The sequence below is a fragment of the Notechis scutatus genome, chromosome Z (genome assembly GCF_049901735.1).
Source record: "Notechis scutatus isolate UNSWTSFEM ecotype Mainland chromosome Z, rNotScu1.2, whole genome shotgun sequence".
Taxonomy (NCBI): Eukaryota; Metazoa; Chordata; class Lepidosauria; order Squamata; family Elapidae; genus Notechis; species Notechis scutatus.
In genome coordinates, this window is record NC_142025.1 from 53,255,661 (window position 1) to 53,261,660 (window position 6,000).

Here is a 6,000-nt window from a genome sequence, read left to right on the forward strand (position 1 = left end):
GTTTTGGATAGTTGTCAAGGCTTCTTTAATAGGTACTTGGGTGAAACTGACACACACCATGAACACATAGCCAGACCTCAAATTCGGAGCCAAACCAAAACCCGGAACATTACATCACAGCCACCCGCTCAGGATATCACATCACGGAATTCAGGAGATTACACCACAAAACCTCAGAATGTTGCAACACAGCCAATGACCCAGGAGATTACAGCACAAGACCCAGGATGTCACAACAATAGAACTCAGAAGGTCATCACACAGCCCATTACCCAGGTTGTTACAACACAGGAGGCTGAAAGACCCGAATACGCCAAAACCTGCATACATACATACAAACATACATATATGGTGCCGTTGAAGTGAATGCTATGACCTTTGGCTTTCATATTTTGGACTAGTGAGGAATTGCACCAAAACTGTAGCTACTATAGAAAACCCCGGCTGCAGAATCATCAGAGAAGCCATAGAAATTGGTAAAAGATCTAGTAGTATGAATAGAAGAGATGACTCCACCAGACTATCAATCATCTGGAAGCCTGCACTCACAAACAAACAAAGTATCTATACCATAATCCAGGCAAGCACGGAGAAACCCGAATAACCAAAGATCCATATATATATATGTGTGTGTGTGTGTGTGTGTTTTCTTAAGTTTTCAAGGGGTACTTACATGTATGGTATTTGGGTTTGTTCGGTATTTTCCCACGTCATTATAGTTGTGCTTTTAAAGTTGTAGCGACGTTTCGCAGAATCTCATCTGCCATCATCAGGCTTCTGTGTTGTGTTTGTCTGTGAGTCAGGCTTTCACAGCCGTTTTAAATTTGGGGCTAGCCTAATATATATATGCAGGTCTTGGCGTGTTCGGGTCTTTTCCCATGTGAGATTGAGAGTATCTTGGCGATGTTTCGATGAGGTCCCACGCCATCTTCAGGCTGGTGCTTTCGGCTTCGTGCTTGTATGAGCAAAGCGTGATCGGAGCAGCCATCTCTATAAATACCGGTGGGGAGGTGTGGTGTGCTGGCTCTGTTGTAAGCGGGCTGGTTGGCTGTGTTGTTATTTCTTGATTGGTTGATGGAGTTGATGTTTGCAGATTGGTTGGCTTTTTCATAAGAACATGTGTGGCTGAGGTACTGGCTGTGGGTCTATCAGCCTCCTGTGTTGTAACGACCTGGGTAATGGGCTGTGTGATGACCTTCTGAGTTCTATTGTTGTGACATCCTGGATCTTGTGCTGTAATTTCCTGGGTCGTTGGCTGTGTTGTAACTTCCTGAAGTTTTGTGGTGTAACCTCCTGAGTTCCGTGATGTGATATCCTGAACGGGTGGCTGTGATGTGATGTTCCGGGTTTTGGTTTGGCTCTGAGCTTGAGGTCTGGCTATGTGTTCATGGCGTGTGTCAGTTTGCTTAGTTTGAGGGTCGAAGGTGTGGCAGCTGGTGATGCAGCCATGGTCTGTTTTCTGGATGGTGGTTGCCTTTTTGTCTATGGAATGGGTTTGGGTTTGAGTCTGGTGAGGGAGATTGGTGGTGGTGTCATGTGTTGTTTTGGATCCGGTGTTGGTTTTCATGGCTGGGACTCGTTTGTTGATAAGGGCTAGTTTCCAGATGTCTGATAGGCAGGAGGTATCATCCCGTTTATTCATGTTATGGGGGTGTTTATTTCGATGGCTTCCCTGATTATTCTCTTGTTGAAGTGTTCAGTATTGGAGATTAATTTGGTTTTCATGTCCTGTGGCTTTAAGGTGCTGGAAAAGGGAGGAAGTATTTTCTTCTTTTCTGACTGCGTTCTTGTGTTCTGCAATGCGTGCATTTATTCTCCTGTTGGTTTGTCCAATGTATGTGGATAGGCAATTGTTGCATGGCATTTCATAAACTCCTAGCTGGATCTTGTCCTTGGGGTTTTGTAGGATGTTGGCTATTTTGGGGTCAGTGTCGAAGGCTGTCTTGATATTGTGTTTGTGGAGAATTTTGTAGGGGAGGAGGGTGATACCATTGTCCTGTTCTGTGTCTCAGTTTTTGGGGCGTCTCCTTAGGATTAGGTTGGTAATTGTGTTTCTTTGGAATCCATTGGAAATTAATACATTAGTGAGGGTATGTAATTCTGTTCTCAGGTGGTCTTTGTCGGCTAGGCATTTGGTTCTGGAGATGAGGGTCTTGGCTACGGAGTTGATCTGTGCAGGGTGGTGATGGGATTGTGCATTTAAGTAGCGATTGGTGTGTGTTTTCTTCCCGGTGGATGGTGTGTCCTAGGGAGCCATTGATTTTTTTGTAAATTAGGATGTCCAGGAAGGGAAGTTGGTTGTTGGCTTCTGTTTCCATGGTGAATTGGATTTTGGGGTGTAGGCTGTTGAGATGTGTAAGGAAGTTGTCCAGTTTGTCTTTCCCGTGTGGCCAAATTACGAAAGTATCATCTACATATCTGAGCCAGAGTTTGGGTTTGTGTTTGGATTTGTCTAGAGCGTTGGTTTCAAAGTGTTCCATGTATAGGTTAGCTATGATGGGTGAGAGGGTGATCCCATAGGTGCTCCTTCTATCTGTTTGTATCTTTGTCCATTGTGGATGAAGTATGTGTTGGTTAGTCAGATCTAGGATGTGCTTAGGGGGGTTGTATTTGTTTTGGATAGTTGTCAAGGCTTCTTTAATAGGTACTTGGGTGAAACTGACACACACCATGAACACATAGCCAGACCTCAAATTCGGAGCCAAACCAAAACCCGGAACATTACATCACAGCCACCCGCTCAGGATATCACATCACGGAATTCAGGAGATTACACCACAAAACCTCAGAATGTTGCAACACAGCCAATGACCCAGGAGATTACAGCACAAGACCCAGGATGTCACAACAATAGAACTCAGAAGGTCATCACACAGCCCATTACCCAGGTTGTTACAACACAGGAGGCTGAAAGACCCGAATACGCCAAAACCTGCATACATACATACAAACATACATATATGGTGCCGTTGAAGTGAATGCTATGACCTTTGGCTTTCATATTTTGGACTAGTGAGGAATTGCACCAAAACTGTAGCTACTATAGAAAACCCCGGCTGCAGAATCATCAGAGAAGCCATAGAAATTGGTAAAAGATCTAGTAGTATGAATAGAAGAGATGACTCCACCAGACTATCAATCATCTGGAAGCCTGCACTCACAAACAAACAAAGTATCTATACCATAATCCAGGCAAGCACCTGGACACAAACAGACACCCCTAATACCTCCAGCTCAAGCACGTCTCAGCCAGCTACCCAAATAAAACCTAGCTTCCTAATAAATAATTATCGGCCATTCACAAGAAACCAAGCTGCACTAAGAAACCCCAATGCACAAAACACAATGTTGCCAACCAATCAAGAACACAGCAACTCGAAGACCAATAAAAACAGATCTAGACTCCCAGCCAATCAGGATGAGGGAAAAACCATTCAAATAAAGCAGAAAGCCAGCACCAAATTCAAACAAAAAATGGCTGCCAAGCCTGACACACAAGATTAAAAAGAACCCAATACACAAGCCTGAGGATGGCAGATGAGATTGTGCCAAAACATCACTACAATAAAAGCACAAATATTAAGACGTGGGAAAATAGCCGAAGAAACCTAAATACCATACATATACATGTACATGTACATATACATATACATATATGTTGTGGCTCCGGGTTTGGATTCTGCTCCTGTGGCAGATATGAGTTCAAGTGATGAGGACATGGCAGCAAAATATGAGCCAGCATTGCTTAGTGATTGGGATAGTAACCAGGATGAGGAGATGGATGTAACAAGGGAAGACAGACCTGAAGTAATAGAGTTGTCAGGACCTTCGACCTCCTCTGGTTCTTTATCTGATCAGCAGCCGGGAATGGCTGACAGGGAAGGCATGAGAGAGTTTTCCAGCGGAGAGGAGAATTTGGAGAACTTATGGTTAGACGTCAGAAACAGAAGGAGGCTGAGAAGACAAACCCAGTTAGAAAGGAAGCGTAGAGCTAGTCAATAATTAGGGAAATTAGCATGCTTCATAAGTGAATAAAAGGACACGGCTGGGCTGGTGGAATTCGCCAGAAGCAAAGTGACTAATTGAGAGTGAAGACATGCAGCAAACTCTCTGAGGCTTGTGATTTACTGCCACGCCAGGGTTGCCGGACAGAGTGAGGATTTACTGCTGTGTATTGGAATTTACTCCAGCCGTTCTCTTGTGGGGGTTTGTTTTTGATTTGAATTAATTCTGAAATGGCTGCTTTTTGTTTTGCTCACCTGCAATTAAAGGGGAGACATAACACATATACATATACATATACATATACATACACATACACATACACATACACATACACATACACATACACATACACACATATATATATATATATATATATATATATATATATATATATATATATATATATATATATGTATGTATGTATGTATGTATGTATGTATGTATGTATGTATGTATGTTGTGATTCCGGCATCTGCTACAGGTTTTTTGAATGACAGCTCCAGCGAGGAGGACTTATATGAATCAGCAAGTTCTAACGATGAGGAGGAGATGAATGCATTTGATTTGCAAGATCGGCTTGAACCTTCAAACTCCTCCACCCTTCAATTAGGTGGTCAGCCGGGAACGGGTGATAATGAGGAACCAATGATATCTTCAGGTGAAGAAGATGATAATTTGGATGATTGCTGGGTAGATGTCAGGACAAGACGTCTCCTGACAAGGAGGAACCAACGAGGATACAGTAGGAGAGCAGACCAGCAATTAGACTAATTAGTTACTCTATAAAGGGAGAGATATGACTTTGCACTTTGTCCGGAACAAAGTGTCTATTTGCAAGGAGAACTGAAGAGCACAGTTTGGAGGATTTTGATCTGAAATATCTTGTTGGGATTTGGATTTAATTGTTGGAACTTCTACTTATTGGAATTATTTTGTGAAGGATTTTGATCTGAAGAATCTTGTTGAGTCTTGGATTTAGTTCGTTGGAACTTTACTTATTGGAGCTATCTGTGAAAATTCCTGTTTGCTGCCTTTCTTTACAAGGACTGTTGCTTTCAGCCTTATCTGTTTACTTTAAAAGGTGGGACATAACATTTTCCTGTTTGCTGCCTTTCTTTACAAGGACTGCTGCTTTCAGCCTTAACTGTTTATTTTAGAAGGTGGGACATAACATTTTTGTTCGGACCCAACAGACCATCTTTGCAACGATGGATTCAACTCAAATGCAACAATTGGTGGAGCAGCAACAGATGCAAATAAATCAATTACTTCAGAGCAACGTATCCCTTCAAAATCAGGTAACACAATTATTATCGTTCGCTGCCAATTCTCAAACTGTTTAAGCTGCAGCTGGAGTTCCCCTGCACCCCTGTGAGAAAATTCCGATAGCTATGCCAGATAAATTTTCTGGGCAAACGGACATGTTTTCAACATTTTTAGGTCAGTGCCAATTGTATTTTTCTGTGAGGCCGGAGGATTTTCCAACCGATCGAGTTAAAATTGGCTTTATTATTAGTTTGTTAACCGGGCAGGCTGCCAAATGGGCTACTCCCTTATTAGTACAAGATAGTCCATTACTGGATGATTTCCAGGGGTTTATTCAACAGATGAACGTTATGTTTGAGAATCCAATTAAATCTCAAACTGTGGACAGAAAAATTGAGGGATATTATTCAAGGTAAACACTCATTGCAAGAATACGTTGCAGAATTTCGCTTGTTGTGTATGGACTCCACCTGGAATGAACCAGCTCACATGGCAGCATTCCAAGAGGGTTTGTCCGACATTATCAAGGATGAACTAATTCATGCAGAGCGTGCTTCAACTTTGGACACATTGATTACTCAATGCTTACATATTGAAGCTCGCCTACAACATCGTGGGTGTAAACGGACCGTTGCAGAGCCACCTGTGTTTCCTCGTCACGCACCCTGTCTATGAGGGTTTTCCAATCCAGAATTCCAGCAGAGGAGCCGATGGAGATAGGCGCACTCC